Genomic DNA, 22,722 nt, shown 5'->3' with positions numbered 1-22,722 from the left:
AACAACACTGGAGCTAGAGTTTACTATATTATACACAGTATTATGAACTTATCTACTATCCTCATTCACAGATAAACTATGAAGGGTTAGAGAAATGGGGAGTCTGTCTTCAAGGTATGGAAATTCAGGTCTATTTGCCTCTAGACCCCTAATTCTGAACATCCTTCCAATGTGATGATAGTTCCACTAAACAAATGATGCCATTTTTGTCTATAAAATGCCCATATGCTGCTGTTATGGTTTTAATCAGTTTTATCTCCCTTGCTTCATGATTTGGCATTTGGGCCCCAGATAGTGGTGCTATTTTAGGGGGTTTTAAACCTCTGAGATATATATCCTAAGTGGTTGAACTGGGTTGTGGGAAACAGACCTTGAAGATTGTATTTGCTCAAGTTCTGGCCACAGCTCTCTACTGTTGGTCCATGAAAAGTAAACAACTTGGCACTGCACACCCCTCTTGTTGGGGAGAATGGCTCCAGATGCCCTGTCTTCCTCCAACGCAGTAGTCTGAAATCCCCTCACTCCACAAGCCAAATGAGCTTTTCCTACCAAGTTGTTTCTTTCTGGCATTCTGTTACAGTGATGTGAAAATTACCTTAACTTTAGAGACTGGCATTCAAGGTCTATTATATTATAATGCTAACTCACATTACTAGAAGCATTTTCTGTTGGTAAGATTCACCTGAAAATTATGTAAAACTCCTTTTTTAGATTACATGAAAATGATGACATATGTGCAAAACATAGTTCTCCATCCTGTCATGTAAATCTCAAGCCAGATTGAATGATGAAAGTCCATAATCTTTAGAAACATTCTCAAAATTCTTCTTATTGCCCTGTGTCATTTCTATCCTGTGCTACCTTTCACTTGGAGTTGAATATTTATTTTACCCCAACAATGAGAAACACATTAGGAGAATTTTGAATCTTTATGAATTTATTAATGCTAAATGATTTGATGGCTTATTTGTTCAGTTGTGTAAATTTCTCACAAAAAGCAGACCATGAGCACACACACACACACACACACACAAGAAAAAAAAAAATACAGTGTATCTGTCCTCTTTAACTTTCTGTTCCTAGAACTATGCTGGCTGTTTAGTGAGCTCTAAGCAAAAATACCTTGAGTTTGATTAAATAAGTTGTCTATATTCACAAGTCAATGACGGATTTGAAAGGAATTCAACCACTTAATTGCTAGAATGATGATTTCTCTTTGTATTAATTTGATGAAAGTTATCTAGCAGCACAGAGTAAAATAATTAGAAGGTTTTTTCCATGTCTTATGGAAAAATAATTTCAGCTTATCCTTGGAATTACTATGGGCAGTAAAGCATTCAAATGCAGGAAACAATGAGATCTTTTTAAAAATTATTTTACTTATTTATTTAAGAGAGAGAAAAATAGGGAGAGATTGAGAGAGAGAGAGAATGGGCATGCCAGGGCCTCCAGCCACTGCAAAAAAAACTCCAGATGCATGCACATTCTTCTTCATATGCCTTATGTGGGTATTGGGGAATCAAATGTGGATCCTTTGGCTTTGCAGGCAAATACCTTAACCACTAAGCCATCTCTAAAGCCCATCTGACATTATTTCTAAACATATATATTATGCAATATTTCATACCCTCAAAAAAGATCAAAAACGAGCTGGAGAGATGGCTTAGAAGTTAAAGAATTTTCCTACAAAGTCTAAGGACCCATGTTCCACTCTGTAGATACCATATAAGGCAGATGCACAAACAAGGTCACATATGCACACTCAGTGGCATGAACATCTGGAGTTTGATTGCAATGAATTAGGCCCTGGCATGGAAATTATCTCACTCTCTCACCTGCTCCCTCAAAGAGGAAGAAATCAGAAACATATATTTTAAATTATATATATATATATACTTATTTTAGGCTGTCAGATTCTTGTCATTGCTTAAGATCTTATAATCCTGGCTTCTATTGGCCCTGATTGATAACTTCTATTTGCCATATTGGCCCCAAGCCATCCACTATTACTAGACTTTATGAGCAGATTTAAATGCTACCTACATGTAACTTAAATTTCTGTTTTACTTACTTCCTTTCTCTTTATTAACATGCAATCAAATTGACAAAATGCCAGCAACAAATGAAATGTAATTACAAAAGAAAAATAGACAGCAGTAAATTGTTGGCTTATCATTTTCCATCCTTAAGAAAAAACAATGCAATTTATATTAATGGTAGAGATATAATGGGTTTAAGGCCATTTTAGACTACAGATTGAGTTCCAGATTATCCTGGGCTAGAGTGAGAACCCTTACCCCTTTGCCAAACAAATCAACTCTAACTTTACTTTCTAGAACTGGTGTCAATCAAGTTTATTTTTCCTTATCTCCAGTGAACATCATCTCTTGACTTCAATCAAGCTAACTCTTCTAAGAACTTTGAGACTGTTAAGTCCAAACTTACCAGGGATTTCTCTTTCCTATTCCTTATTCTGAATAACCAGTCATGAGACTGAGTGCTTCCCATTCTCAGTGCCGCCAATTCATCCTCAAAATGCCTCCCAGAAAGATCCAATAACAATTATCTATATTGTATTGTGAATACATAGAATTATATTAATATCAGGTAGACATTTTATCCTTGAAGACTATCAGTTATCTTCTCGTAGCTGAGAGGAAACACCAGGCAGTAGCCAGTTAAATATAGGAAGAGCTTATTTCAGGTTACAGTTGCATCATGTCAGGGGTAGCATGACATCAGTATTAGGCTACATTCAGTCCAACAGAGAGAAAGCAGAACAGAGGAATCACTGCTGATATTCACCCAGCTCCTCCCACTTCATATAGTTCAGGACTCCAGTCCGTGACATGGTGCATCCCACACTTTAGGTGGGTCTTTCCACTTTGATTAGCCTATTCAAGATAGCCCATCCCTGTGGGTATGACAGGCCTGAGATGTATCCTCAGAAAAGCAAACGATAGAGACACAAGAAATGGATGGCCACATGCAAGCCAAAGAGACCTCTAAAGAAACCAAACTTGTGTAAAGGTTGATCCTCACTTTCTTTGTCCAGGGAGGTTAGGGAATGAATTTCTCTCATGTAAACCAACCAAGTCTGTGGAATTTTGTCAGAGCTGCCTCAAAATACTTATAACATGTCCTGTTAAAAAATAAATCCATTGAAAATGATGACATCTTCAGAAATGTATTATTGAATTCACTGTCTTCATCTCAGCTAAGGTTATGGTTACAACTGGTGATGCACATAATTTGTGGTAGAGAGTTATACCAAAAAATTTGAATGAGATCTTAAAATTTTCATTAGAACCTCCATACTTGAGTTTCTTTTAGGGGGCCTAAGGCTTTCATGTTCATTGAAATATTTTGAGGATGATAAATATATTAAGGCTTATTAGTAAGTTATGAATGTATATATCAGGTTATCAGAAACTGTTGTATTGGTAGTATAGATTATAAGGGAAAGGAGTAGAAAGTCATGCAGCCATCACTGCATGTGGGAGGTGGAGGTAAGCATCTCAAAGGATAGAAAGTATGGCCCAGGATTAAAGATCAAATATTGGCAATGTGATAGATCTTAATAAATAAGCATCTAAGCTGGGCTTATAGTTCAGGGGGAGAACATTTGTTTAGAATGTGCATGGGCACAAAACCAGAGTCCTTTCAGATTGAAACAATAGAGTTCAAAATTTTGCATGTTCTAAAATAACAGAAATATATAGTTATGAAGGTTATGTAGGCCAAGATGGAGGTATTATTACAATAGATATATGGTGAGAGTCTGTTTTCTGATTCATAGTTGTTTTATTGCTGTGACCTTACATGATCAAGGATGAAAAAGCTGTCTGGTGCCTAATGTGCATAAGGGCATCAGATGTGTTCCTGACATCTCCATCTCAATGACTTAATCACTTCTTAAGTGTTTTATATCTCAAAACTATGATGATGTGGGGCACCTATTTTGATTCTGGTCAAGATCCATTCAGTCTCTGGCAGTCAACACTGTATTTTATTCTAATTATACTGAAATTATAACCATCTCTTATATTTTGATATTTGCCTATTGTTTCACATATATTACCTGTTGTGGGTTTTTTTTTTTTTTGGTAAGGTTTAAATGATTTATCTATAAAATGCCATAAAAAATAGACATTCCAAATACTGTAAGAAGTCTGTATTATTGAGTAATAATGAGTTCCAGAATGAAGCTTAATTAGAAACTATTTATAGTCATAGCTCATATATGTGAACAGAAGTACAAAGTAGCATGGAAAGATTATATTTCTCAGGTTTAGATGCACAAGTGCAAAATACTTAGGAGAAAGAATTCATCTAAAAGTGACTTTGGTTACCCCTACAAGCAGATCATCTGGATATCCATTCTCCTGAGAGCTTAGCCAAGGTAAGACTGACCTAAATTTGTGATCAATTTATCTCATTTATCTGATATCTACAAGCTATCAACAAAGTTAGAAAAGAAACAATTTGTCCATTATATTGATCTTCAGTCATTAAATTCCTTCCCATATCAGCCCAAGGAGCAAACAGGGACAAGACTTTTCACATGCTATTTATCCCTAGCTGAATACATTGGTTGCCAGGGTGATCTGCAAGTCATTCTTTACTTTTCACCTGGTCTTTAAAACAACTACAATGCTGGTTAAATCACCTTTTTGCTTGTTTTCTTTTATTTGGCAAGTGTATTATGTAAGGTGTGCATTCATGTTTGTATGTGTGTTCATATGTGTATGCATATGCACACATTTATGTGGAAATCAGAGGTCTATATCAAGTCCCTGCCTTTAACCCTCTTCACTTTGTTTCCTTGAGAAAGGGTCTCTCACTGAACTTGGATCTCACCTAGACCCGTTGATCAGCTTGCCCCAAGGATCTTCCTGTCTGTTTACCCTGAGCACAGGGACTGAAGGCATGTGACTCAGCATATGACTTTTAGGTGCATGCTGGGTATCTCAACACTGGTCCTCCTGCTTGTGCAGTAAGCATTTTACCAAATGAAAGATCTCTTCAGCTCTAATTATCCTAATGTCTATCTATTATGTATTATCTATTATGTATTCCTTTGATATAATTGATGTATTAATTCAAATTAATTAAGTTACACATTTGCAACATCCTTAGCAGATTCTTCAGGGCTGAAATCCTGGCATGTATGTTGTGCCAGGTTAGCCATAGCTGATTTGGCTAGTAGGATTCATACAACTGTAGCTCCTCAGTCACATCCTGTCCAAAGAAATTGCAATGAGACTGGGGAGTGGTTAAATAGCTTAATTAGAAACCAATAGATTTTTCTAGTTGGACCAGCCTGTCTGTCCAATGTGCAAAAGCCTAAAACAACTGAGCCACAGAATGAGAAGGACAAAGTGATACACAGACAAGCCTGGAGCAGCCATCAGCTGGGATCAGATTATGAGAGAGCTAGTGAGAACAAGGGGTCAGAAGAGGAGAGATGAAGGATTTCAGCTACGGCCATTTTTCTAGCTGGCTGTGGTTTATCCACAAACACATCTGTTCCTCCTACATTTCATATACTATCCCCGAAGCTTTAATATCAAGTTCCTCATAATGACTACTACACTTAGATAATCATAGAAAACCCATAAACATTCCTGTTGATGCACATGGGCTCTCTTTATGAAATGTTTAAGTCCCCCTCACAGTTTCTAATGTCCCTTTGGAGTCTCTCCTCCACATAGGCAGAGGGGTAAATGTGACTCAGTTCAGCGTTTTTGTAGTCCAAATATAACCAACCCGGTGATTTCATATAGCTTAAGGTGATATCAACTATGCATGTCAAGGGCATTTTCATTGCTAAATGTATTGTCTTCCTCATCTCTCACAAGTACGTACATCATACATACACTCAGACATGCACACACACACACACACACACACACCTATACTATGTACTTTGAAAGCTGTGGGGAAAAAAATGAACTCTAATTAGCTGCTTTGAGTGTGCATATTACATAAAGTTATATATCCCACCCACAAAAAAATCTTGGTTTGCCAAATTCAGTTGAAAATTAAATGCATGTGAGTAGTGGTTTTTTTTTTCCTATTTATTACAATTAGCTTTCTATATTAAGAATATCTATGTTTAATGTACTGCTAATTGGAACTCAGAAAATTATACCAGAAAAGGTATGGTTACTGGGCATCATATTGATGGCTTGGTACCTGTGGTGGTTTGAATAGATGGCCCCTAATATATTCAGGGTTTTTTTTTTTGTTTGTTTGTTTTGTTTTTTTGTAGTTTGCATCTGCAGCCACCTGGCTGGAGGCAGTGCCCTAGGTAGATCTTAAAGTGTGGTGGTGGGTTTCAGATTTCAATCTAAAGATATGCAACGTGTGCCTAGCAGGAGTTCCTGAAGTGTGCTGTGGCTTTTGATTTTTGGCTTGTGCTTTTCTCTCTGTCTGCTTGGACGTGCGAAGGCAAGCCAGCTACTTCTGCCATTTATGGAACTTCCCCTGGATCTGTGAGCTTTAATAAATATCCCTTCCTCCATAACTGTGTCTGGTCTGGAAGTTTATCTCAGCAAACCTGAAGCTGTCTGCTACAGTACCTAAAATAGAACTAATTTCAGCAAATGAAATATTATTTGAAAATATACAGATTCAGTTACTTACATTGTCTGTAATTACAGTAAATATAGATCATGATATTCTCAGTATATAGAACTCACTGTACAATTCTGAGCAAGTATCCCTTCTTATAGTATTGTTTGCATTTGTAAAATGGGCATAATAATGGACCATATCTCACTGTGACATAAAGAAATTAAGAAACAATACATATCAATCACTCTGTCCAGTTTCTTCCCCATAATAAGTGTTTAGTAAATATCATTAGTAAATAGTTATTATTAGCTGTCCTCATAGAACTATAGCAAACAACTAGATTAGAGAGATAGTGTCCTGATTTCCAATGAGTACATAAAAATACTTTTATAAACATTCTTTTAAAGTATTTTATTTATTTATTTCATTGTTTTGGGATAGGATCTCCCTGTAGCCCAGGCTTACCTGGGATTCACTATGTAGTCTTAGGGTGGCCTTGAACTCACAGTGATCCTCTTACCTCTATCTCCTGCATATTTGGATTAAAGGTATTCACCACCAGGCCCTGCTTAAAATATTTTTAGTATGAGTTTAAAAACAGAAGCTTCCTAAATATGAGATAAGACAGAGAAGTGATGAGTTGAAAATAGGCTGCTATCATTTTGACAGTACTAAATAGAAGAAAAAGGAGCTCTCTAGAAAGTCTTCTTTATGAAAATACTGAATCAAACTGAAGTCAGCCAGTATGCCATGCACACTTGCTCCATTCCTTGCTGAAACAAGCAAAAGAGAGAAGGTTTGGGTATATGGTTCTCTGGTTGCTGCAAGAAAATGGTAGTTGCCACTGGCCCTATAAAACCATACTGTAGTCAACTGCACAAGTGGGAAGAACTGGAGGAGCCTGCCACTAGAACCGTCTCTATCCTGTAATAAATGACTTCATTTAGGTCAATTCTGTGAACACACACACGCACACACACACCTTAGTGGCTGGACTTACTCTAGCATTTAATTGGTTATAAATCTTTTCTTGGGTTCAAAGAACAAGTTACTAATTAATCAAGTGAATCTTATGTATGTGAAGGTTTTAAATATGGTTGGATTCTGTGAAAACCTGCTTATGCAATACATTTGATACACTCAAACACTTCTTGAAATGATTTCCAAGATGCATTTGGAGAATGACAGGACTAAGGTCAGGCCGTGAGGGTGGCAAAGCAGAGTGAAGGCTCACACAGTGAGGGGGGTAGAGCACAGAGAAGTCTCAGGCAGAGGGTGGTAGACTAATACTTGAGTCCCATGTTAATATCAGGCATGGTTCCAATTCAGTAAAACTACTCTAGTGCAGAATACCTTTTCTGAGAAATTATTAATAAAATTAATTACTTTATTACTATACCAGATGGTCAGATTACAGGAATAAAGCATTCCAAATAATATGCAAATTTTAATTTAACTGAATCACCATATAAAACAAGTGAAATCAGGCATATTTATCTTAAAGTCTTTCATATTTTGTTGATATCACTTGTTTCCTTTTGAAACTCTGGGGGGATATTCTAATGCTTTGATGTGATTGTTTTACTTCCTGACTGAAGATCGATCACCTATCAATTACTTGTTTTTTCTCAGCCATGTGCCATGTCTTTCCCCTTCTTAGCATCATAATCTATAGAGAATTGCTTTCTTTTGGATTCCCTAAACATTTCCAGTGACTTCCATGATGACAATTCTATAGCTGATTTGCTATCTAGTGTCAGAACTAGCTAGGAATTTCCATGCTTTATTAATTTTTAAGAAATCAGCCTACCTCAAAGTTCCATGGAAAGAATCAGTTATTGTGTCAGAGGGTATGTCTGCTAAGTAGCCCACCAAAAATGCGGAAGGTGACTTGTGACTGGAGACCCACTCAGGAAGTGTTTTGTTTGATAGTCATAAGACCATAGTCCAGGTAGAATTCAGTAGCTGGCTCTTGGCAATAAAGAAGAGAGTCAGCATTACACCAGTTCTTCAACAATGGCAGGAACCCACATGTATTTTAGCAGGACACTGGATAAGCAGAGCTCATTTGCAAAGCTCTCCATAACATGCACCTTTGCAAACATCGAAGATCATGCTTTCACCAAAGACCAGTCTTTCTGCCTTCAGCTCAGAAGCTATCAAGGACATTAAAATGTCCACTCCTGGTCTGGAGAGATGGCATAGCAGTTAAGCGCTTGCCTATGAAGCCTATGAAGCCTATGGACCCCAGTTCAAGGCTCAGTTCCCCAGGTCCCACGTTAGCCAGATGCACAAGGGGGCGCTCGCGTCTGGAGTTCGTTTGCAGTGGCTGGAAGCCCTGGCGCGCCCATTCTCTCTCTCACTCTCTATCTGCCTCTTTCATTCTCTGTCACTCTCAAATAATCAAATAAATAATAAAAATAAAAATCTTAAAAAAAAATTTCCACTCCTTAACACCTCAGCAGCAAAATTGTAGTGCACAAGTCCTGTAATTTGGAGAACACATATTTTTAAGCCTTAGTAAGCATTACACTTCATTTCACTTTTGAGAGCCACAGATGCTTGTGCTTTAATGCAAATTCCTTTTGCAAAGTTGCACTATGCATGTTTTTACCCCCATAAAATGACACTTGTTTTAATATTAGAACTGCAGCACACCACAATACTCCCTGAGACATACACATCACTGGAAGTGATGAAGGGAAGTTTCTTGTGGTGGTGGGAGGTGGGGTGGATAAGAGGGAAAAAAAAATATTTGAGAAACAAAATTTGAAATTGTAATTTCAGGTGATCCTCTAAGAGGAACTGGCTTCAAATGAAGGCCATTGCTCTGCACATGATTTTGTTATTTGTCAACGCTGAAGGAAGGAAAAAAAAAATAAAACTCTGTGAAAGCGAGGCTGTTCCAGCTGCCTGCAATCTTTCTACAGCATGCTGTGCTCAGTTATGTACGGTGACTAAAAGTAATAATGCTTTGATTCCTGACTAATATGTCTAGCTCAGCACTTGATTGTAAGCCACTTTATGAGACAGGCTGAAGTCCTTCCTGGGTCTAATAGTCTTGATGAACTCCTTAGCAAAATAAATTAGCAATTTTGAACCAGTTTTCTTTTTCTTTTTCTTTTTTTTTTTTTTTTTAATTCCTGCTTTTCTACTGCCAATAGATTTTAAGCAAACTCTCTACTATTTCTCCCCCAGCATGATTCACAGGTGGGGTTGCATTAGAATTGCTTGTGTTTAATTTTGGTTTAGGTGTGGAGGTGCTCATGCAGTGCTCAGCATTATCTCCTCATTTGCACTTGCTTGACCTGATTTGCTTCCATTTCTACTTTTTGAAAACGCAGAGGGGTGATATAAATGTCAATAAAAATTAATCTTTGGCTAGCACTAACCCCAGAGGACCTTCACTGTTTTAAAAGCAATTTTCTCTCAGCAACTAATTTGTAACTATTTGTTAACTATTTATTAATATTCTCGTGGACCAAGCCAGACCTTTGTAAATGTACTTGCTGAAAAAGGCAAATATTATGAAATCATTCCTGAATAATCACTGCTGTACCAGATAACTTCTTACAGGTGAAAATATGCTTTTCCTCTAGAGCCGTTAAGCTTATCCCAGGTAATAGATTGGCTGCCGCAGGAACAGACACCCTGTGCTTTCCATCCAACCAATGTCAGACTTAGTGGCAGCCTGGTTCTTACTAACTCGAGCTTGCCAATATAACTCTGTGTATGGTAAATGGAAGCAACAGCTACAGCTGACACAATCTAGGACCACTCTATTGAGACTGGTTGTAAAGGATTTACTGGGGCTAAATGTCACCTTGCCCAAGGACTGTGGACAGTGGTTTAGTCTACAGCAGAAGCAGATCAGCACAGTGGCACTTATGTTCAGTTGAATTCTCTCTGACATATCTACTTACTATTTATCATAATCAAAAGAATACAGTTTCTTGTTAATATTGAAAATCGTGAATTTCAATTTAAAAAGTCAAAATAGTAAAGCTTACAAGGACAGGATATAATCAGGTCTAATGATGAGACAATGGGTATAACTGATCCAACTTCTTCCATGATCCATAATGGATTAGTAATTTTTAGTCTCTTTGAGCAACTATATGAAAGTAGATGAAGGTGATGAAAATGGCAGGAAAAAGAAGACAAGGTAGTAAATGCTCACACTTTTACCTTTGCAGAGCTCTTCAAAGAGAAAGATATCATGCTTCCATGCTGGAGACCAGATGCCCTAAGTAATGCCCAAGGGTTTATATTCATGAGTGTTGCAATGTATTTTGTGGGAGGGGAGAGCTGGCTACAGGAACTGGTTTACAATATACTTGCTAAAGCCTCCCAGGTGGCAGGAATATGTGTATGCCATAGACAGCAAGCTTACAAACTGCCAGGGCTGGTTCTCCCCTCTCCTCCTGAGATCCTGGATTGATTGGCAGCTATTCATGCCCTGTCTTGCTGTTTGAGTGCTTTTGGAATGGTTAACAACATGTTTCTCAAGCATGGGTTCATCTGGCTAATGCATTAAGTCAAGTACACAGTACAAAATAGACATTCAAATGAATGCTCTCACCACCACGAAGCATGTCATGTAAAGTTCCCCTACATTATCTCATAATCCTTATTGGAACTACATTGCACAGTTATAGCACTGTGTATCTGTTAAAATTTTATGTCCATTCTCAACGACAATTATTAGAACATGTTTTTGTTTCACTCCCTGGTGAGAGCTGAGATGTTGGCACCAAAAGCACACTTATGGAAAGCATGTCTGCTTCATTCCCATTCTCCTGCATCTACTGCAAAACAAATCTGCAACACTGTAAAAGTGGGGTAAATATTTCACATCTTCTTAATTCATTTTAGGAATTGGCAATCAAGGAAAAGTAAAAAAAAAAAAAAAAGTTAATCTTAGCAAAGACTAAACATTAAATGTTTATATTATCTGACAATTCTAAAAGCAAGTACTAGAAATTATATTCTGCCCTGTTCTAAAAGCATTAAAGCATATTCAGGGAAAGTGTGGAAGTGGGAAAGTTAGTTTCATAAAGAAAAGAAAAGCCGTCCCTTTTCTTTGCTTTTTGAGTGTTTATAGCAGATATGTCAATCAGAAGGTCAGTTTGCTGAATACTACATCCGACAGATATTATTATCACTAATATTACATCTAGTGTCACAAAGTGACTCTGAGAGAGTTGCTTTGCTTCAAAGTGGGTTGAGAAACATCCTTTTTAACAAGGGATTAACCTCTGTATAATCTTGGTTATTTCTTATTCAGTTTCATGGAACATTATTCAATAAGTCTAGTTTGAGTTTATTATTTTCTTTAAAGTTTATATGATTTTATCATATAAACTTATCTTATCTTACTATGACACTTTGTGTTAAGAGTCTACAGAATCAGCAACCTGCTGTTAAATCATTTTACACCAGTCAGTATGCATCTCCAGTCTCACACTATTTCACAAAACTCTCACTAAGAACCAAGAGGAGGGCTGGAGAGATGGCTTAGCAGTTAAGCGCTTGCCTGTGAAGCCTAAGGACCCTGGTTCGAGGCTCGGTTCCCCAGGTCTCACGTTAGCCAGATGCACAAGGGGGCGCACACGTCTGGAGTTCATTTGCAGTGGCTGGAAGCCCTGGTGCACCCATTCTCTCTCCCTCTATCTGTCTTTCTCCCTGTGTCTGTCGCTCTCAAATAAATAAATAAAAAATGAACAACAAAAAAAAAATATTTAAAAAAGAACCAAGAGGATGGGCTGGAGAGATGGATTACTGCTGAAGGCACTTGGTTGTGATGCTAAAGAACCCAAGTTTGATTCCCCATGAACCATTTAAGCCAGATGTACAAGGTGACACATATATCTGCAGTTCATTTATAGTGGCTGAAGACTCTGACACACCCATTCTCTCTCTCTGTCTATCTCTCTCTCTCTCTCCTGTCTCTTTCTGTCTCCCCCCCTCAAATAACTTAATAAATATAAAAAGATAGTAAAAAAAAAAAAAACATAAGAATATTTGTCAGACATTTCTATTCCTATATATTCTTAGTGGCATAATAGGCCACTGCTATCTTTTTGAGGTAGAGAAGGGAAGAGGCTAAGGGGAGATGACTAATGATACATATATGATAATGGATAAATAGTAAGTGATTTTTATATTTATAGATCAATTTTTATACCCTGATTTGTTATTTCGTTGTAGTTTACTAGAACATTAGTTCTTTCTTTCTTCCTCTTTCATTCATTCTTTCTTTCTTTCTCTCTTTATTTCTTTCTTTCTTCCTTCCTTCTTTCCTTATTGGCGAGCAAAGAGAGAGAGAGAGAGAGAGAGAGGAGAGGATGGAGAGAGAGAATGGGCATGCCAAGGCCTCCAGCTACTGAAAACGAACTCTAGGTGCATGTGATATGCCACACTATGATTTTGGTTTTACGTGGGTACTGGGGAATTGAACCCAGGTCATTAGATTTTGCATTTTTACCTTAACCACTGAGTCATTTCTCTAGCCCTAGGTTTTTATAATATATGGATACAGGTGAGCAATTGGTTACCTTAAAAAAAATACTCCTCTATGACATGTCAGTGAAGAGAGATAATACTAACATAAAATATATGTTATAATAATTTTCACTGTCAGACAATTTTAAGATATGTCCATCCAACATAAAAGTGTGTGTGTGTGTGTGTGTGTGTGTGTGTGTGCGCGCGCGCACTTCCTTCCCTAGTCTTAATCTTTAGATAAAACACAAGTTCCTAAAGGAAGCCCAGATAGCTACCTTCTGCTATTATTTCTGTAGAGTCAAATATGCAAATCTCCTTGGAAAAATGAAGATGGCAACTTTTTTCAGTTCCATCATGTATTAATAAGATGCATTCAGATATATTTGGTGCCTAATTTACTCTACATTTGGAGAGCTAATTTTTATGTAGATGATTGTTTCTTGTTTTGTGAGTTAGATTGTTAGTTATCATTTCCATTTTCTATTTAGAATAATGCCTGTCCATCATAACTGGTAAAGCAATGTAAAGTCTATTAAGCAAACCACTAATTCCCTCTTCCCATTCCTATTGGATTGACCAATATACCACATCACATCTGTTTTTCTATTGCATATAGAAATTGCATAAAATGTGTTTCATTGTGTAAATAACATTGATCCATAGATCATATTCAACCCCCAACTCATGCCTTGAGTTAATTTTTCTTTTAAACTATTTCTCTCTATACATATTAACACATTTACTACTACAGTTCATCATTACTTTTGGAATTATTAGTTTCTACTTTACATCATTGATATATCTTTATGTTTCTCACAAAATAAAAGGCAAAAAAAATGAAAGGATGACTAGAAAGATTCAGTATTCATAAGACCTTACTAAATAAGAAAAAAATAATGTATAAATAAATAAATGTGTATGTCAATGGCTTTACAAAGTTTGGTAATTGATATAAATGTCTCATTCACTTTGTTTTATATTAGTTATCTTTAAAATATATTTTTTTATTTATTTATTTGACAGTGACAGACAGAGAGAGAAAGAGACAGATAGATAGATAGAGAATGGGCATGCCAGGGCCTCTAGCCACTGCAAAGGAACTCCAGATGCGTGCACTTCTTGTGTATCTGGCTAATGTGGGTCCTGGGGAATCGAGCCTCAAACTGGGGTCCTTAGGCTTGACAGGCAAGCTTTTAAGTGCTAAGCCATCTCTCCAGCCCGAAAATATTTTTCTTAAATAAGCAACACACACACACATACACACACACACACACACACACACACACACATATATACACACACATATATGATGTATACACACATACATTTAAGAAACAACTACATATGAATGTTCACATTCCTTGAAGTTTGTGATAAAATGATCTCTTAATTTGGAAATAGTTTGTGATAATTAAAAGACTTTCTGGAAGCTGATTTATTTAAATTCCTGTATCATATAGTTCTGGTAAAAAATGGAAAAGCAATAAGTAGGTTGTATTTTTTGAGAGTGAGAAGAATGTTGAACTCAGAGCAACAAAGATTAAAATATATGAAAGGGTTCATTTGTGTACAATGTTATTTTTCTTCATCTAGTAAATATTCTGAGCCAAACAATCCCTACAATACAAATAGTATTTAAAGGTAATAGAGAAATAATCTATACTGAAAATTTGAATAAATTCACACTTTGACCTTTGCAAGACTTGGCAATGGAGAGATTGCTTAGTGCTTAAGGTGCTTGCCTACAAAGCCTAAAGACCTAGGTCTGTTTCCTCAGTACCCACATAAGTCAGATGAGCCAAGACTCCAGTTTGGAGTTCATTTACAGTGGCTAGGGACCCTAACGTGCCCATATGTCTTCTCTCTATCTGTCTCTGTCTGTCTGTCTGTCTGTCTCTTTCTCTCTCTCTCTCCTTCTCTATCTCAAAGAAATTAATAATAAGTAAAATATTTAGAAAATAAAGGCTTGGCAAAATAAGGCTGTTTGTCTTTTGCAGAAAAGATTGATTAGACACTTTCATGGAATGCAATAATTCATTGCACATAGTAGTGTGGGGAAAATAAAGATAGAGGAATTTATTTTATGCTTAAATATTTAGGAAAAGAAAAATAAAGATGAAAAGAAAGGAAAATAAGATAGGATTGAAAGGATGAGGAGCAGACAGGTTGAACAAAATTTCTTGGCTAGGAAATAGTCATAATGTTTGAGCCATTAAATGTCACCAGTGTAGTTGACCTTTTTTTCCATCCATATTTTAGTTAAGAGAGAAAGTTTCTTTATAAGTCACCATAAAGTTAAGTGGCAGTGATAAAAGACATAGTGGGGGGGAAAAAATAAGAAAACAAGAGTTTATAGGCAAGGATTTTTTCTTCTATCTGTACTGCTGCTAACAAAAGTCTGCTGACAGCCTGTGGATACCGACAGGCACTTAAGGTCTTTTCATCTGTATCATGCAGGACTTTATATATATATATATATTTTTTTTTTTCAAAAAAGAAACCCATTTCTTGTAAAAGTGACTGAGTTTTAAGTCAATTAACACACTCCCTTTGATGAAACTTACAACCCAAAATATAAAATGTTCAGAGCTTCCTCACTTAAAGTTCAGAATTTAGACTGGCATCCTCTGAGCCAGGCTGCAGCCTAAGTAAACCCTGCTTCCCGAACATTCCTGGTGTCTTGCCCTCTGTTTCCTGCTACAAAAGAATAGGTCATATTGTAATTAATTTCTTAAATAGTCAAAAACTGAAATTGTAGAAAGACATTAATAACCACAGGGTGGGAAGGCATACTCTGAGGCAGTGTTTCCCACAGACTGAATGATGCATTCATGACTCCACAGTGATTACCCATAATGCCACTGATGAAGGCCCTCAGAGTGGTAGAGGAAGCGAGGGGACATAAGAGTATATCCAGATATATATTACCAATTTTCCATATGATGGGCTCTTGAGGCCTAATGGAACTTCTTGAGCCTAGCTAAAGTTTGGCGACCTGTCTCTGGCCAGATAGGACTCAGCAAGATGCCTAATGGCTTCTGGCCTGCCACTTCAGCAGTTGTAATTACCATTTCAATAGTTAAAGTTTACTATTGGCCCTTACCTCTTCCCCCATCCTAAAATCCCCGCCTTCATCCCCAACATGATATAGGCAACTGCTCAGAATAATAAAGCAAGTCGTTTCTGTGAGTTCCTGCATCGAAAAGACTCCCGACTCAGTGTGGTTTTTCTCCGGTGGCCAAGAGAGGTCTGGGTCGTCCCATACTCTTCATCCTCCTCAACCCCTAGGGGGGAACCAGCAGGCCTGGTCTTTCCCTCTGCACTACCTACCTGACCAGGAGGGAGCCCCACATCCATATATTCATATAGAATAGTTACTAACAAAAAAATCTGGAATTGAAGGAAAACAAAGGAGCATCTGACATTCTACCACCATTATAGCACCTGAGATAAGGGAAGGCCATGGGCTTTTCAACTTGGAGAATGAAAGTAGAGTTCAAGATAAAAAGAGTGTTTTAAGATATGTTAGATGAAATCTAAGAACTAATGATATTATATAGCCATTTCCTCCTAACCCAAACATTCCATTAGAATCAAGATGTAAACAAAACTCCCAAGTGTTACGAAGCTCCTGAACCTTGCAAGATTCAGAAGACCCTTCCCCAAGGCCATCCAAACAGTAACAATTGCTAAGGAAAGCCAAAGCTAGCTAGCCCTGTTGCCCACAAGCTGAGCACAGATGCAGCAGTGGGTCACAGTGCCCAAGTCAGGCTGAGTTGTTCTTTTTTTCTTATTCTTTTCTTTTCTTTTTTCTTTTTCTATTTTTTTTTTTTTTTTTTTTTTGTAATGTACTTGTCTTTTCATGGACAGTGTTGTCAGGGTGAACAATCTGGTCCAAGACAGGAACAGAAACGAATTGTCTTTTTTTAGAATTAGAGCTATTTTAGGAAAGTTACACCACCATCCTAAGGTAGCACATTGGGTCTGAAAAAGAAAGAGAGAGGGTGGGGGGTGAGGTGTGGGAGAGACCACAGAGACCTGAAAGAAACTTCTATGTTTTTGGTCGGGAAAGAGAAGGTTCCACTCTATGTGATTCAGATTGTATGCAATGATCTACAGATTGGGAGATTAAAAAAAAAAAAAAAAGACTTCTGATTCTTTAAAATCTCTAAGGGGTAAGCCATAGGTAAGGGGATGAGCATTAGTGTTTTGTACTGCCCTGTTCCTAGATACTAACTCGAGTGACTTGGTCCCTACCTCCCTGCATGGCCCTGGTCTGGTAGCAAGCCTTCTTAAAGTGGCCAAGTCTATATTCTAACAACATTTGTTCAAACTTTAAATCATCTATATACCTCTAAGTAACTGCAATAAACTCACCGGTTCATTAAGCTAGACTTGGATAGAACCATATATTTGGTCTGTCAATAGTACCTCTATCTGTAGAAAGAGACATTTGTTTATTGACATCTTCCCAGAAAAAGTCATACAGTAGGGCTGGAGAGATGGCTTAGCGGTTAAGCGCTTGCCTGTGAAGCCTAAGGACCCCGGTTCGAGGCTCGGTTCCCCAGGTCCCACGTTAGCCAGATACACAAGGGGGCGCACACGTCTGGAGTTCGTTTGCAGTGGCTGGAAGCCCTGGTGCACCCATTCTCTCTCTCTCCCTCTATCTGTCTTTCTCACTGTGTCTGTCACTCTCAAATAAATAATTAAAAAATGAACAAAAAATATTTTTCAAAAAAGTTATACAGTAAATGAGAAGTGTGTGTGTGTGTGTGTGTGTGTGTGTGTGTGTGTGTGTGTATGTGTGGTGTAGGGTATGTGTGATGTGATGTGTGTGCCTTATGCACATGTGGGCAGATATGTACAGTGAGTGTACACATAGCAGAGAACACAGAATGTCAGGTATCATAAATCAATCAGTCATCTGCCTATATCCTGAGATTGAGTATCTCTCTCAACCCAGCTCCCAGAACTGCTGTTTCGTTTTGCTTTTCTCCTCACCGAGCCCTGGGAATTACCCAGTCTCTGCTCCCTGGCATAGGACTAAAGTTACAGACATAAACACAGGCTGTCTCAGACCCTCTCAGGCATCATGCTTTAGAAGCAAGTGTTCTTATCTGTGGAGCCATCTCTTCAACTCCAACAAATTTTAAAAAAAATTAAATTAGATGACTATTTTTATGAATGTCTTAAAATTTGAGCTATAGATATGGCTCTGTTGCTGACATCTAGCAGTAAAATTAATGTGGCAGTTACTTTAATTTCTATTGAAGAACAATTTTAATAAAAGCCACACTTGGGGAATAAATTATGCTAAATATCACTAATATGTTCCCTAGCAGAAATAACTACTAAATTGTTCAAACTATTGTATCACTGACCACTCACATATAGTCTGAGAATAGCCAACATTACTTGGTCCAAGTTGAATATTCTATCTGGGTTTTTTGAGTAAGGTTGTGTTCATTTAAACCATTACATGCGGGCTAAAGAGATGGCTCAATGCTTACCTGCAAAGCATAAGGACCAAGGTTCAATTCCCCTGTACCAAAGTATGCCAAATGAACATGATGGTGCGTGTCTGGATTTTGTTTACAGTGGATAGAGGCCCTGGCACATGCTCATTCTCTCTCTCTCTATGTTCCTCTCTCTTTCTCTCTCTCTCATAAATAACATAATAAATAAGATTTTTTTTAAAGTTTTAATAAATTACTACATGGAATCATGATAGTGAAAAGGTTAGTAGAGATAGTAAAGAGAAAGGAATAATTTCAACTATTTTGGATTATTGACTTTCTTCTATATTCACCAAAAGTATAACATCCTGAATTTGTAAATAAAATACAACAATATTTTTTTAAAGTAATGCATTTGTACTTTCATATACAGGTCTGAAGAACTGTCCTACCTTTCAATTAAAATAAAATTACATTTAAGTCTAAAAACCACTTATTTCAAATAATTATATTCTAAAGCAATATAGGTACCTAATTCATAGATATTTATACTGCTCCCTCTAGCCCTCATTTTATAGACATTGCAATCTCATCACTTATAAAAATTAAAATTAGTTTAAACTTAATTCAGAAAAATTGTGAGGGAAATTTGACAATATTACAAGATTCAATCCTTAACTAAATGTCATTGGGATTTGTTATAATTACCTACTTGTTGTTGAGACAAAGTACCTGGTGGAGAGGGGAGTATATAAGGGGAGGAAGATTATTTTGAAGATTGGAGAATGGCTTAGTTTAGAGAGGAAGTTTCATGATAGCAAAGGAAAGCAAGTCATGAGCAGAGACCAGACATCACTTGTGCCATAACAGGTAGAAAATAGCAGCAAAAGAACAGGCTGGAGTCTTACAAGAGGGTAACAATTTTGAGCTAACCCCCAACAGCATACTTTTGCAACCAAGGCTCCATGTCCCAAAGTAAGTCCAGCTTGGAACCAAGCTTCAGAACATATGAATTTATGGGTGACATCTGATTCAAACTAATACACCATCTAATAATGTTATGCCTAAGACACTTTTATTTTAAATTAACTCTAAATCAGTCATTTAAAAAACAAATTTATCTTCTTTAAATTTTATGAAAGTCTTAGGAACTCCCATCCTATCACATCAATAAATGCCCAGGTTGAAACCCATATGAAGTGCTGATGTTAGTAATTACAGGTTATTACAGGCCTTGATGGGAGACAATATAAGAGGGTCATTGGTTAATAGAATATGTTCATTGTAAATGGTTAAAATGTGGCCTGTAAAATGGAGTGCATGTACATATGTAAGACTACATAAATAGTCTTTTTGGCTGGGATGACAGCAGAAAATAAGGATAATTATCCCTACTGACAAGTATATCTAACTTACAGATACTTAAATCTTTGAGCAAATATGATGAAACAAAGAACAAAATTGATAGCATTTGTCTATGTAGTTTTGAATTCAGTTAATTTAGTTTCATGGTATTTAGCTATGATAAATTAGAAAATAAGCAGTTTGCTTTTTGTACCTTTCATAAGTTGTCAACCCTATAATAAGAATGAAAGAATTCCTTCACTTTACATTGAGGGTTCTATTTAAAGAATATGCATGTGAATTTCCTGGCATATAACCAGTGATCAATAAAAGCATGGTATTATTGCTTTTCTGTATGTGAACTAAGATCTACTCATTGTCTGTCATAAAAAATGTGTCATTAATAAAGGAAATATTCGGGCTGGAGAGATGGCTTAATGGTTAGGCGCTTGCCTGTGAAGCCTAAGGACCTGGTTTGAGGCTTGATTCCCCAGGACCCATGTTAGCCAGATGCACAATGGGGCGCACGCATCTGGAGTTCTTTTGCAGTGGCTAGAAGCCCTGGCGTGCCCATTCTCTCTCTATCTCTCTAACTGCCTGTTTCTCTGTCTGTCACTCTCAAATAAATAAATAAAAATAAACAAAAAAATTAAAAAATAAAGGAAAAACTAGAAAATATAAATTGTCTACATAAATATCACTTATGTACAATAAAAACTAATTTAGTCATTACAATAATGATATAATATTAATGGTATTGGGCTGGGGAGATGGCTTAACAGTTATAAGCACTATTTGCAAAATGTAGCCAGTCTGGGTTCAGTACCCATTACCCATGTAAAGGCAGATGCAGAAAGTGGTACATACATCTGGAATTCTTTTGCAGCGGCAAGAGGCCCTAAAGAGCACAGCAAACCTCCCCCTTTCCCTCTCTCTGTCTCTCTCTCTCTTATAGTGCCTCCACAATTCTCTCTGTTTACAAATAAATACATTAAAAAAATATTAACATGAAGCAGAGTTTAAAAGTGACTAATTATCCTATGGAATGCATTTCAAGGCAGTCCTTTGATTAAGTCTGTGGCATAGTTATTGCTGGTTTATTTTAGCTAATGTTACAATAAAAAAAATGCAAGGAAAATGTTTGAACAATTTTCAGGATGCTCAGAAAAGAATTGTACATGAAGTCAGGGCTCAGAAAAGTATGACTAATAAAGAGATTTTGAGTTGACCAAAAAAAAAAATATATATTAACAGTGTGGAGATATTTTTGTTTTACTAGAATCCAAAATGGTATAAAATTAATGTGCAGAGCTAGAGGGATGGTTTAGCTCTAAAGGCATTTGCCTGCAAAGCCAAAGGACCCAGGTTTGATTCCCTAAGACCCACATTAGCCAGATGCATAAGGGGGCACATATGTCTGGAATTTGTTTGCAGTGGCTGGAGGTCCTGGTGCACCCATTCTCTCTTTCTCTTTCTCTCTCCCCCTCTTTCTCTGTCAAATAAATAAATAAATATTTTTAAGTATTAAAAAAATCTACGTGTAATATGATGGCATGATCTCTTTCAAATGAATAGTATATGAACATATACATATACTTGTAAACATAGGAAACAAAAATGTCAATATATGTTTATCTCTCAGAAAGATTTTTTTAAAAACTAATTAACTTAATTTTTACAAAGTATTACCTAAACACATACTACTTTATTCTAGGGAATCATAACAACTGCCTTTTAAAAACTTGAGCTCTAAAATGCCAAGTGGTTTTGAATGTGTACTTAATAGGGGATATTATTTGATAACTTTGGAAACACTATTCAATATTTTTTAAGTTTCAGTGAACTTGAGTTATAGTGAAGTCAAACTTTGTAGTTAATTTGAAGCAACATCATAATAGAAACATGCAAATTAATTATTGGTAATATCAATCCTTAGTATAGTATTAAATATGTATTTTGAAGGAAAAATCCAATTGAATAAAAACAATAAAAGGGCTGGCATATGAAATATTAATCTAACTAGTCAAGTTCAATAAATATCTTTGCCCCAAGGGATTAACAAAATGAGTGGATTAGAAGAAACTGTTAACACATAAGTTAGGATAAATTTATAAATGTCAAATATATAATTGATTCAGAGTTGAAATGGCTGCAATCTTTTGCATGAGAAAATAAAGATTGAAAGTAATAACACTTGATAATATTTTATATGGAAAAAGTATGTGGCACATTAATAAAATCATGGTTTGTGATGATTTGGAAATTATATAGAGCTGTGCAATTGGCTCAGTGGTTAACGGCACTTGCATATAAAGCCTGGAAAGGAGCTGGGGTCCAATAGTTGCCCATGTAAAACCAGACAAACAGTGTGTCCCATACATTCAGAATTCATTTACAGCAGCAGGAGGGTCTAGCATGCCCACACTCATTCATTTTTTCTTCTTCCCTCCTTCTCCCTCTTTCAAAAGAAATTTAAAAAGATGTCTTTACAATGTTTAGCAATAAGGAATAAGAAAATAAGAAATATTATTCTTTCAAAAATCAGTTATGTGCAGAGAAAAGAAGTAGGCTAAACTCATTAAGAATAAGCAGGAAAATAAAAAGGCTATCTCGGGGACTCTACATTCCAAGTCAGCCTGGTCCAGAATGAGACCCTACTGCGAAAAACCAAAATCAATAAATACATAAATAAAATAATAATAAGCAGCAGCAGCAGCAGAAAAAGAGATCCTAAGGAGACTAGGAGTGATTATTCAGAGAAAGGTAATAGCAAAGAGTCACAGGAGCTACCTCTGCAGAGACTCCATAAGCCCCAGTATCCCTAGGAAGTAGGTTT

The 22,722-nt window shown here is 36.7% G+C and overlaps 1 protein-coding gene across 1 annotated transcript in view; it reads right to left on the bottom strand.

The window, feature by feature from the left end:
• Nucleotides 1-22,722, bottom strand: part of Lrp1b (LDL receptor related protein 1B) — a 2,087,209-nt gene that overhangs the window by 1,604,601 nt on the left and 459,886 nt on the right. The gene's annotated exons all lie outside the window — the stretch shown is intronic.

This window comes from Jaculus jaculus, chromosome 4 (genome assembly GCF_020740685.1).
Source record: "Jaculus jaculus isolate mJacJac1 chromosome 4, mJacJac1.mat.Y.cur, whole genome shotgun sequence".
In the NCBI taxonomy this organism is placed as follows: Eukaryota; Metazoa; Chordata; class Mammalia; order Rodentia; family Dipodidae; genus Jaculus; species Jaculus jaculus.
Note: the sequence above shows the minus strand (reverse complement) of the source record. Positions and strands in the feature narration are given on the sequence as shown.